Source organism: Sphaeramia orbicularis, chromosome 3, assembly GCF_902148855.1.
Source record: "Sphaeramia orbicularis chromosome 3, fSphaOr1.1, whole genome shotgun sequence".
Lineage (NCBI taxonomy): Eukaryota > Metazoa > Chordata > Actinopteri > Kurtiformes > Apogonidae > Sphaeramia > Sphaeramia orbicularis.
This window is the reverse complement of record NC_043959.1, coordinates 3,976,306-3,988,442: the sequence shown is the minus strand read 5'-3', so window position 1 is coordinate 3,988,442 and position 12,137 is coordinate 3,976,306. Positions and strand designations below refer to the sequence as shown.

Genomic DNA, 12,137 nt, shown 5'->3' with positions numbered 1-12,137 from the left:
CCTCTCTAGTTGCTACCAGGAATATTTAAAAAATACGGCTTCTGAACAACATGGACACAATATTCAGATACTCAGAAGTTTCAACAACCACCATTGTAGAAAAGATGTGATTTAGACTTCTTTGATGACAAAGTATTATTTCTCTCTTCAGCTCAACAGGGAAATGACCCAAAAAGAGAGAAGTTAGAACTAATAATGATACTTTTGATGGCTCTATTATATTCATTACAGTGTAGTGGCATCACTTTGGATGTTTGCCCTCCAGTAACAAAGGAACATTAACGTTCACTGTTGAAGTAATATGAGAACAATTTAATTTAAGAAACCATCACACTCGGTGTAATTGCCTTGCTGCCTCCCAGCATATGGGCAAGTATTCAGGACACATATTGAAACCTCTGGGCTTTAGCAGTGTAATGATATTGTCCTTTACTTCATCAACCTCATAGGTCTGCTTTTGTGTCATTTTAATATTTAACAATATCTCACTGTTGACATGTGATGTGCCTTCAAATACCAAACAAGTGCATATGGGCGATAACATCATAACACTGGTCAGCGATGGCTTCTGGGAGACAAATACCTGATGCTGATTCCAAATCTGAAACCACAGTTTCTCCAACACATAAGACTTTTGAGTCATGCACAAGTCAATATATGGCTGTTAGCAGCATATCATGAAGTTCTACTTCTATACATTCTATGTGATCAAGAGTCAGATGACTTTCAAGACCTGCAGCAGTCAAAAGGGATGCAAAGCTCAAAGGCTGAATTTTTGATGTGATGCAGATTTTTGCTTTTATTATATTTTTTATAGTTATTATTACTATTTAAGCATCCACATCCTGACGGTGCACCTAAATTTCACTGTACATTCTGTATAATGACAAGAAAGTATCTTTATCTTATATTTATCTTATCTAGTTGCTGTTCAGATTGGAGAACTTATTGGTGATCTTATTGTTGCTCATTTTTATTCACTTATGGGTGATGTAAGTGATGAACATGGTGAACAATTTGATCATTGTATTTCTGAAATGGAAACCAGCTTCCAAAGGGCAACTGGCCGAGCTGATGATGCATGTTACTTGGTTTATTCCACATTGGGATTGATGTTCATATTTAAAAGTCCATTTTTACCAATTTATTATGTATTATCTTCAGATTGTGAATACACAATAAAAGGCATTTGGAGCAAAACTGGGAAATTTCCTTTTTTATTTTTACATGCTCAGATAGTTCATAACCATGGTGTCCTGGAAAAATTGTGATTTCAGATTTGGGACCAGCATGTCTGATGCTTTACCTCCAGTAGCAGATGAATCTTATTTTGTCCCGTGCAATTATTGTAATATGTTTACAGCAGCTATGATTTTAATGTGACTTTATTTCACTTTAATTGGACAGAAGCAGACATGACTGATCAGGACAAAAGATTATAGCCACTGTACACAACCCCTGCTAACTACTGTTTCAAGTGTTTCAAGTGATAGAACAATGACAATAATTCTATACTATATTGTGATAAGTTGCCTTGGAGATGTCTCTCTCTCTCTTAAGCTTCACTATCTCCAGTTTGGTCATAACTACATGCTACGTGCTTTTGTGTCCTGCTGGTTTCCCTCAAGTCATCGTTGGACATTTTATAAAGCTAATAGATATTCCGGCTGTTGTGGAAAGCACTGACTGTCTTTATACCCGTTTTGTTAATTCAGCAGCATTCAACACCAATAATAGTAGCACAGATTTATCAATGGTGTTGCAAATATGAACATTTGTCTTGAGGCTGCATTGTTTGGACTAGGTGTTTTTGAGTTGCGTAAATGCACACTTTGCATTTTTGAGCCTCATTACTCCTGCTCTAAACAGACTTTTGCAGATGGGCAATGTCACATATTTGCACATTTGTCACTTTATTTATTGATAAATATTGATTTTACTGTTTATGCAATTTTTAGAGACATTAGCAATTCTTGTGTTTCAACTTGCTCTTCATTTTTTTTAACCCATAAAGTGCTGCTTTCGTGACAATTCCCAAAATAGTTATTCTCACAATTTAACCTTTCTTAAGTGATTTATCATCATTTATCATAATACTATCCTCTATATTTTGTGTTTTTTCAGTGTAAATCAGGTATTTTCCTACATTGAATTTACTGATCATGTCAATGTTCATGAAAGCATAGAGTAAAGTTGAGGCTGATTATATCAGAAACAGAGAAAACTGAAGAAAAAGTGACTCTTTAAGCCAGTATTTTTCAACCTTGGGGTTGGGACCCCACGTGGGGTCACCTGGAATTTAAATGGGGTCACCTGAAATTTCTAGTAATTGATTAAAAAAACCCCAAAAACTTACTAATAAAAAATATATGGAGAGTTGAGAGAGACAATCCCAATCCATAAAAGACATGACGAACTGTGAAGCTGAAACTGCAGCACTGTGGTTCTGTTTATCTGTCAAATGTTCATTGTGGTCAGTTTCAGATGCTGCAGCTCTTTCATAATTCATAGCTTTAGTTCTTGTTTGTTCAGTATTAGTTGTCAGCCTTGTAAATGCAACCTGGACTGACTGTACATATCCTGACCAAGGAAAACGAAATTCTCACTTTGTGCAGTAATCTACACCTGGATTTACTGCCTCCATCCATAATAATATACATTATATAGACTAAATGTCCTCTAAAATTAATGTTAATTTGCAACATAGTATAGTAAACTGTTACGTGATCAAAAATGAATTAATTTTAGCAAAAAAAAAAAAAAAAGTCTCTGTTTTGAATGTATGGGGTAGCCAGAAATGTTGGATGTTAAAATGGGGTCAGGAGCCAAAAAAGGTTGGGAACCACTGATTTAAGCAAAATCTATCATTAACAGAATGTAAACCCAGTGTGTCCAGCCACTGTCAATGATCAAACTCTGTGGGTTTTATTGGTGAAACAATGTTGCAGAAGATGACATTGTTTCCATGTTGACTACGGAGCCTCTGAACATCCAATTGGGTCATATCTGATGACCGTGAAAAGATGACAAACTGCATTTTAGACCAATTATTTACATGTATCGATAGGATAAATGGACCAATTTGGGTTGACGGTGAATGTTTGGGTCTTTATGGGTTAATTGTATTTGATCACGTATTATCTTATCTTATCTTATCTCATCTCATCTCATCTCATCTCATCTCATCTCATCTCATCTCATCTCATCTCATCTCATCTCATCTTATCTTTGTATCACAATAATTATCATTATCGCAGTTTGGTTTGTCAAATGTAACAATATTTTCTTGTTTTCACTTAATTCTACTCCTACACTATAGTTGTCTGGAGGGTTGTAGCTGCATTTCTGAAATGTTTTGTAGTGTTTCTCATTTTCTGACCATGATGAAGGGTTTGAAGATATAACCACAGATCACACTTTTATGTTACTTTAATTTTGTTGAAATAAATTTCAGCCTCTCATTTGGCATTCAACTTTCACAACATTCAATCTAAAGTCAGCAAAATAATTATTAAAATCAGAGGCTCTTGTTTCTTGTCTTGTTTTCTTCTTACACAAAAATGTAACCATGTATTTTCTCCAACTTTTACTCAGGACCCAAAATCAGCTTTTGAACACAAAAGAAATAATGATTTAGCATTTAACACAATATTTATTGATGTTGACTCCATCCTACAGTTTCTCTGAACAGGTTTGACACGAATCACATTACTGCTGGGACTGTATGATCTGATATGTTTGACTGTGCAAATAAGTTGTAATAACTCCATCACAAAGCATTACTTATGAAGACTGTAATGAAAAAGAAATCATTTGTGTCTAACCAGAGATATTAGTATTATTAGTAGTGATCTGTATTCACAGGACACAGTTTGTTTGTTTGTTTGTTTGTTTTTAAATTGCCTGCTGAATCACAAATGAGTCTCTAAATTACTTTTGGAAGTTGTTGAGGGACCACAGGCATTACAAAGGAGGACTCCTAATACTCTTGGATGCTGTTATGTAATTAAACCACTAGATGGCGACATTGTGCTGTTTTTAAATGGGTTTGTGTTGTCATATTTGCATTCATGTCGGGAGAAGAGGGAGAGAGAGAGCGGGAGGGGAACAAGTTGGGAAGTTAAGCAATAGACTGTAAAAGAAGGCCAGCCGGGAGAGAGAACAGAGTGTGAGACAAGTGAGTGGTAAGTCATCTTCTTTATATTTCTGTCTTTATTCAGAGTATGATGCTGCAGTGAACACACTCTGAGTCTGTTTATTAGTGTATCTGATTCCCCTAATTCTGTATTCTACTACACCATGCACACAAGTCAATGACCTTGTTTTAGAGATTTTACTTTGATAAATAGCGTGCTTCTCTGGCTACATTTATCTAATTAAAGAGGTTAAAGTCGATCTTGGTTCCATTTATCTTGTGCGAATGGCTTAATGAGAGTTTGTTGACTTAAGGGTGGAATTGCATGACTCAGATGTGCTCTCACTTCTAACCAGAAGTCCTAGATGTACACTTATTTTGTTTTTTCTTGCATTATAAAACTCTCCCAGTGGTCAGTCACCGGCATCTAGTTGCTTGTGTTTTCTGCCTTGTTTGCTTCAACTATTTTTGATTGTGGAGATGTGAAGCAATGTGATTGGTGGAGGAATGTGTCCCTGGACCACGATGGAAGACAGAAATAAGCTTGTGGAGAAGAACAACATTTCCAAATACCAGCCATTCCTCAAGCACTACCCTCCCTTTTTTTCCCCGGTGGGGTTAGAGGAACTTTGGGCCTAAAGCCATGGCTGGTTGGCAAAGTGCGGAGGAATTCACTACCTTACAATGTGCCCTTATGTTAGGGCTGCGGCACTAAATCCTACCAGATGTAGCTGCTCCATATTACATGTGGCACATTAAAAATTAATGTAAACTTTAATGAAGGCTGTGAGTCAGTTTTAAAGCGAAATTTATCCTTATAACCAGAGATGCTCTGTGTCTTCCTGGGCCTAATAAGCTGTCTGGTGGTGTATTTTTCTTATTGTTGCATCAGTTGGATCTGAAAGCTGAGAAATAGTCTCAGCTGTCCAAAACATCAATGCGGAATGGCAGGTTTAGGTGCCAGCTTCACTGAATCAAAGAGAAAGAGGGTTTTTTTCTTATACAGATTCCACATTTTCTGCTGATTCGCAACAGTCAAACAGGAGACAATATGTCAGGGTTTGTAAGAAATGCTTATTTATGTGGACTGACAGAATGGACCAGCAGAATGCAGCCCAGCAACAAGATTTATGAAACAGCAGGATAATAAGCTGATCTTCATGAGGAAAAAGCTCATTATCAGACCAGGATTATTGACTAATTTGATAATTATAAATGTATTAACTATTAACTGTACATTACATTCACTCAACTATATTCATTTACCACATGAAACACTAGAGATTATGATTGTGCATAATCTTTCCATTTCTCCTCACAAATATTACTCGTCTTCGATGTGTTAGTGTGGAAATGATTATGAGAAAACCAGTGATTTTTTCTGTATAAATTCAACTCTTCAACATGATATTCTGTTCTTGGAATATAGATTTTGTAATTTTTTCCCCCCACATTTGCACTCCAGAAAAACCTGAAGACTTTATAAGTCACATCTATAACAAATGTTGATGTTACTTTATCACAGTGGGTTGGTAATTATATCATTTTTTTTTATTTTTTAAATCAAATAATATGTCTTTCCTTTTCTTTGACTATTAAAGCTCTAATATGTAACTTTTTCCACCTTCAAATGTGCCAGAATAACTAGGTGCATATATATGTGCATATAGCATATAACAATATTTATGATAAAGCTGTAATTTTATTCATTGTTAAGGTTGTCTAATTTGAAGATTAAAAATTTAACATGTAATATTTATTTGCAGAGAGTTGGTTGAAAGATAACACAAGCTAAATCCACCTAAGTTAAAAGTAGCCGGGGTTATATAGTATTAATGTTGTCAAAGAAAAGCTCACATTTGTTTTCATGGATATAGGAAACCAAGATGGTGTTTTACAGAAATGAAAATGCCTGGAGCCAAAATTAAGGGGAAAAACCCCAGGATATGACAATGGACGTATTTCCTCTCAGCAAAAACTCAGTATAGAGATAAATGATGTGATGCTTTTTCAACCCCCTGTGGAAAAGAAAAAAACAACTTTTTCATGTTTCCACGTTGAGCCACAAAGAAAAGCAGTGGAGTGTGAATCTGAACAGTGATCTGAAATTACAGCTCTAATTTACATATTTAATCCCCTACCTGACTGAATATGCCCAGGAACCCTCTTTTCATGGAGCAGCTTTTATGCAGTTCCATCCAAAGCAGCAGGCAGAAATCTTATTTCGTCTTGGACTGTTTGAAACACACAATAATGATCATTTTAGACATTTTTGTCCAGTCACCAGCTCAAAACAGACCACAACACATTCCTATTTCATTACACTGAAATAACATAAGATGAACATATGTCATTAAACACAACATGAATAAAAAATAAATTCAAATACAGAATGTAAATACAATCATTTCAGATGTAGTTTAATGTGACAGCTCACATCTGACACTACTAATAAAGGACAAGTAGTCTGTCATTTTCAGACATATCTGTTTCACTTTTTTTTTTTTTTTTGGTCAAAATATTTTTATTGAGGTTTACAATCATAAAGCACAGCATTCACTTCAATCACAATTTACCCTCCTTTACATATATGTACCCTTTTAATTCAGAACAAAAACAAAACATCAAACAGAGCTTCTCTTTTGTCAGTGGTAGTTCCACTAAACAACAAGTGTTCAGAGAACGCAAACTGCCGCCAAGCACCCCGAACAGAGTGCATGTGTGGATCGAATATTTCTTTTTATATTAAACAGTTTCAAGGTTGTTCCATACAGCAGAAAAAAGTTGAAGCTTGGTACTCGTCATGTGTTTGTCAAATTATATTAAATTCCAATCCATATTTGTTGAGTTATAATGAAAAATGTGTCGTAAATAGGATTCTCAATGTTAAATGTAAATGTCCACAGAGTCCACATTCCACAGTGGATGTGGACAATTTTGTGCCAGATACAAGATATTGTTCGAAGCTACAGGTGGATCCAATTGGAGCTGTTCTGAATTTTTTATGAATTTTTGAAAATTGCTCAATGATGAGAGATAGGAAAATTGTAGATTTTGTGACCTTGCTGTGACCTTGAATTTTGGCCTACTTGCACCAAAATTTAATGGGTTGCTCCCAGGGCCTAGGCCTATCTGTGGGGAAGATTTGGGAAAGATGGTTGGAATAGTTTTCCCGTAAAGTTGCTAACAAACAAACACGCAAACAAACAAACACACAAAGCAAAGTGATCACAATACCTCCTGGTGGAGGGAAAAACGAGAATCCACTGCAATCCTCTGAGTCCAGAGTACAGAAGTGTATTTGTCCATATAAAACCAGGAACTGCAATGCATATAATGTGAACAGTCAAGTGAAATGCCTCTTAGGTCTAACTCTTTGACGAAGTTAATGAAGGGTCTCCAAATTTTTTCAAATACTTGCTGTTTAGCTTTCTGAATGTAGGTTATTCTTTCTAATGGAAGGATAGACAGTATCTAATTGAGCCACTGGGTGGTACTGGGTTTGTTGGTGTTTTTCCAATTCTGTGCAATACATTGTTGTGTAGACAAAAGACCTTTTTTACATTTTTACCTCCACCAAGGAGGTTATGTTTTTGTCAGCGTTGGTTAGTTGGTTTGTCTGTCTGTGTGCAAGATAACTCAAAAAGTTATGGACGGATTTGGATGAAAATTTCAGGAAATGTTGATACTGGCACAAGGAACAAATGATTACATTTTGGTGGCGATCAGGGGTGGGAGAAAGGGGGGGTTGGGGGGGCCACAGGGGCCCACTGATCTGCCTTAGCGGAGGTCTGCACTCTCCAAGTGCTTCTAGTTACTATTTTTTCACCTATTGAAATAATCATTGAATTTAACCAAATTAAATCAATAGATTCAGTGATTACAAAAATTATCCATAGCTGCCGCTCTACTATAATCCAAAAGTGTTTAGTTTATAATCTGATAAGGAAAATAATCTGATAAGTAAACATGTTAAAACCCCAAAACACTGATTTATTAACTAATCAGTAATTGTTGCAGCTCTAAACCAGTATATCTGTTTTGGTGTGTTTTTCAGTTACTCCTACTTGTACTTGTCGTATTTGTTGTCTTCCACTCATCCTGACCCGGGTCAGGGGGACAGCAGCCTCAGCAGAGCAGCAATATATATATATATATATATATATATATATATATATACATATATATATGTATAAAACTCCACACTGCTGATGCAATATCCTCCACTTTCCATCTCACAGTGACAGTCAGACTGTCTTGACATGTTCCAAGATGTGCAAAGTGACAGTGAAAAGCAGGAGGCAGCTTCCATTGGCCATGTCCTCCCACATTTCATCAGCACCGGCAGCATGGCTGAACCGATGGACTGATGTTTGTGTGGACACTTGGCAGCTGCCCACTCTACATTTACCACACAAACAGAAGCCGGGACCTGAGCCGCTGCTCACAGCTCTGACTGACATGTCTTTAGCGGTGTGTTTTCAGCTCAGCATGAGGACTTGGAGCATGTGGCATCCTGCTATTTTAGTGACACCAGGGGGAATATGTTTTTGAGGGATGTGTTGAATGTTTCCTTTAATCGTCTCAGCTGCTGTTGTTTGTCCAGCTCCAGCTCTAGGTGTGGCAACTCTCTAGATACTGTAATTATCCAGAACACTGACTCCACTGAAGGTGGATATAACAAGGCTGCATTGTACCTCCACTTGCAGGTGTGTGTGTGTTTAAGTGTGTGTTCTGGTCTGCTCTAAATTCACTCACCCAATTTTCCCGCTCAGTTCTATGTTCTTTTAGTTGTTTCAGCCTTTGCTCTCTCTCTTTGTTCCCTCAGTATATTTTACGCCTGCAGATTCCAGCCTCATGTTCTTGCAGCCCACTCCTCTTCACTCCTGTCAAGGGAAGAAAAGGCTAAGAAGCATTGGAATATGTGTTATATTGAATATAGATAACATTTGTAAGATATTTCCTCAGTTTCTGATTCTGATCCTTTAGTCCTCCTCTAGTAGAAAAGGCTGCGTGGGCATAGAAATGAAAAAACAAAATCCTAAGGGATATTTGAATTAATGTGATGCCGGAAGTTCAGATTCTGATTATGTGCAGTGCAAATATGTATGCAAAGAGATAGTAAGAAGACAAAGACAAAACAACAAAAAAGAAGATAGCATCATCATGATAAAGTGCAAATAGATGGTACATTGCAGACCTTTAATTATAGGCTCAGTGTAAAACTGCAGATAGGAGATAGTACAAAGAGAGATAAGGTCAAACATACACAGGGATACAACACTTTGATATTTCAGTCATTAAAACTAGAACTGCAAAAACAAACAGTTATATGAAACAGTGGTAGGACGACAAGACATCATATACAAGATTCATGTTTGTAAAAGTATTTATATTATGTTTGGCAGTCTGTACATTTTGGCCTTTCAAACTGTGCTTCAGTGTTTTTGGAAAACAAGTGGCAGCATCTTTTTGTTTTGTTGGATTCATTTAGAAAAAACAAAACTACTTGATGTTTTCTTTAAACACACAGTATACACCTACACCCTTCCACATCCTTTTCTCTATACTTGTCTACTTACATCTTCAGTATTTAAATTTAGAGAAATCTAATTTATTCACTTTTACTGTCCTCATTTTTTTCTTGCTTGTTAGTGGTGTTATATCCTGTTTACTATTTCACTTTTCACTTTTTTATTTGTTCCTTTCACAAAAGTGCACAATAAAACAACATATAATTGCTACACAAATTCATTATAAATGTAAATGTTAACATTTAATGTTTCTTTTATTTCACAAGAATAAAATGACAGTGCGAATAGACAAACTCTATTGCATTGCACTGCAGTTATCCTCTTTTGCTGTAGACAGACCAAGCCCTGCCCCTTCTGCTGTGCCCTATGGGACAAAACAAAACATGCAATCAGTTGCAAGAAATGAATAATTTTTGTGTAATTGTGGCACCGTTTACACAGAAAAAAATCAAAAAATTACTTGTGTTGCACTACTGACAGCAAATCAAATACAATGAAGTCCCTTGGGTACAACCACGAGAAGCAGGACTTCACCTCTTGACGAAGGTACATGTCAAAGCATATAGTAGCAAAAAATGTTTTTACTAATGAAATCCAACATTTTTTAACCTGTCCTTGAAAATAATGTAAAGCTGTGAATGCAGTTTGATTTCGGTGTCATATTGTGACAACAGCATGGCTAATATGAATACATGTCCATAGCATTTCCCTGTGGCTCCCACAGAACAGGACCCGACAATATACAGTATTACGTAAAAGTCTAGGGCTGCCTTCAGCTTTGTTGTCTTTGTATGGTTGTAATAAGCCTGCATCTTTATTTCAAAAAGTCCTAACTTTAAATTCAAGCTTTGTGCAATACTATCTCATGTGCAATAACACAACATCCTTGTGCAACATTACAATGTTGTCAGGTTTGCTGCCCATTCTTATTTTCTTTATTTTACATTCATTATTTTACTTTTAAATGCATTGCTTTTATTTCATCTATACTATACATTATTTATTACTGTACATAATATGCTATGTTATGTTTTTATATTACTGTACATCTCACCACTTATATGGACACTTCTGCCTTATTACCTCTGCAGCAACTAATATTGTTACTGGCAGCAGGTCTGCCATTGCACACTACCTGCTGCTTTTGCCCACCCACCTTTGTGTATATTTTCTTTTCTTCTCTTGCTCTTTTAATGTGCCGCTCTTTGCCCTCCTATTTGCACCTTGGGGATAAATAAAATTTTTCTGATTCTGATTCTGAAGGACTGCCTTAGACTATCACACAAAACTATATATTATTGCAATGTTATTTTTGCTAATGAAATCCAGCATGTTTTTTTTTTTTTTTCACCTAATGCAGGAAAAGCAGTCATGATTTCGGTGTCATATTGTGTCTGTTTTCTGTTAGTTACAAGGTTCGACATTGTTCACGTGCCTAAATGTTTACATGAAGTTAGCATTTTAAACTGTTTTGCTGCTCACCTGTCAGATCTCACCTCACTCAGAAAACTGACCTGAGGTCTGTACATAGAGACCAGTATACAAACTGTTCCTGTGGATAAAAACAGAGACAGCGGTTAGAAATGGAGTTGGCTAGTGTCAATATAGGACCAGCACCAAACAGACTCCAACACAAACATCACATAAGCACATCAACACATGGGAATTTATAGCAGGGGTCTCAAACTCATTTTCTTTCAGGGGCCACATTCAGCCCGATTTGATCTCAAGTGGGCCGGACCAGTAAAATAATAGCATAATAACCTATAAATAATGACAACTCCAAATTTTAGTTTATGTTTTAGTGCAAAAAAAAACATGAATAACCTGAAAAAACTGAAATTTCGTAAGAAAAATAAGTGCAATTTTAACAATATTATGCCTCAACTTATCATTTATTCGTGTGCATTATGGATCTACAAAAACACTAAACACCTAGTAACAGGCAGAAAATTGTTAAAACTAGGCTTCATTTTCTTTAGACATTTTCAGTTGTTCATATTTGTTGAGGTTATTCACATTTTATTGTTACAGGATAGTTTGTAAATGTAAATATCTTCATAATTTAATGTTATTTTTTGCATGAAAACAAAGACAAAAAATTTCAAGTTGTCATTATTTATAGGCATCATGTAATATTTTTTTCACATCAAACTGCAAAGAAAATATGGAGTCATTATTTTTTTTGTAGGTTTTTATGTTATTATTTTACTGCAGATCATATTGGTCTGTATGTTGAACCTGAACTAAAATAACTGAATAAAGCTGAACTCTAAATTAAAATTCAATAGCCTTGACTGTGGAGTTTTTGCACTTTGCAAATTCATCCCACGGGCCGCATTTGAACCTTTGGTGGGCTGCATTTGGCCCCGGGCCGCATGTTTGAGACCCCTGATTTATAGTGAAGTTTGTGTTGTGGTCTGCTTTGTGCTGATTGTTATTGGCTAACTAGCTAGTTAGCTAACTCC

General features: G+C 36.0%; 1 protein-coding gene and 1 long non-coding RNA gene across 2 annotated transcripts in view; one reads left to right on the top strand and one right to left on the bottom strand.

Moving 5' to 3' along the window:
• Positions 1-2,121: 2,121 nt before the first annotated feature.
• On the bottom strand, positions 2,122-2,892 carry LOC115415204 (uncharacterized). The gene is made up of 2 exons (XR_003934776.1): positions 2,847-2,892; positions 2,122-2,241 (listed from the first exon to the last, which is right to left on the bottom strand). It is a non-coding gene; the product is annotated as an uncharacterized LOC115415204 (long non-coding RNA).
• Positions 2,893-4,113: 1,221 nt separating this feature from the next.
• The window catches only part of tspan4a (tetraspanin 4a), a 329,835-nt gene continuing 321,811 nt past the window's right edge, over positions 4,114-12,137 (top strand). Inside the window, exon 1 of the mRNA XM_030128550.1 lies at positions 4,114-4,184. The gene's annotated coding sequence lies outside the window, so the exon portion shown is untranslated. The remainder of the gene's footprint in view (positions 4,185-12,137) is intronic.